Source organism: Borostomias antarcticus (genome assembly GCF_949987555.1).
Source record: "Borostomias antarcticus genome assembly, chromosome: 21".
Classification (NCBI taxonomy): Eukaryota; Metazoa; Chordata; class Actinopteri; order Stomiiformes; family Stomiidae; genus Borostomias; species Borostomias antarcticus.
Genome location: NC_140254.1, coordinates 14,838,532 through 14,839,526, shown reverse-complemented (window position 1 = coordinate 14,839,526; position 995 = coordinate 14,838,532).

Sequence of the window (995 nt, the reverse complement as noted above, 5' to 3'; positions counted from 1 at the left end):
CCTGCCTGACTCGAGATGATGGACAAACGGGCAACAAACTCCACAACATTACCGCCACACACAGGGCAGTTACAAGACTTCTGATTGGCTAGAGGGACATTCCAAATTGTAGCAATAAAGACGCCGGTTAGCCGCCTAGTTTTGACAGATTACGATACTTTCTATCAAACTAAAATTCAGAGATTAATTCTCAATCATTACGTACATCCGCCATATTCAACATAATGAGTATGAATAATTAATCTGTGGTCCCAAATGTCTGAAGTATTTGGGCTGTACCTATAGCAACTCTATTTACAGTGTGATGGCTGCAGTTATCTGGAAAGCGCAAGGCCGCCACCCTCTGGCAGATGATGGCAAGGCTCGGCATTCTCTATAACTAGTGTACAGACCTTCAGGCATCAAAAGAAACCCATGTGTGATTTAACAGAATCGGGAGCCCTCGGGTTGTAGGATTAGCAGTACTACAATGTAGTTAAAATCCAGGTTTGCTGACAAACACACAACCTTGGACAGGTGCGTGTGTGTGTACCAGGCTGGGGTGTCGAGCATCTCATTCATTACACTTCAGGCAGCAGCTGTCCCTGTGTCAGGTTTCTGTGGGAAGGAAAGTTTCACAGGTCAGTTGATGACCTCTATGTGTGGGTGTGTGTGTCTTAGGTGTTATAGCTTATCCCTGGCTGCAGCCATCTGTGGAAAGTGGTGTGTGTGTGTGTGTGAGGGGGCATGTGTCCCAGGATATCCTTAAGATTAAGCTGCAACTCCTGCTAGCTCCATCTGGAATGTGTGACTGAAGACCAACACTAATGACGTCAGTATGAGACAAAGCAGAGAGGAAGAAAGAGGGATGGAAATGTGACAACAGTGATGCAAAACCACATAAAACAATTATTCTGGACATTATTATGACTTCAAAAATGGAATGTGCAGCAGCTTGCTGAAGACCAGACAGGTCAAAACACAGTTTGAATGAACAAATTTGGGAGCATAAATGG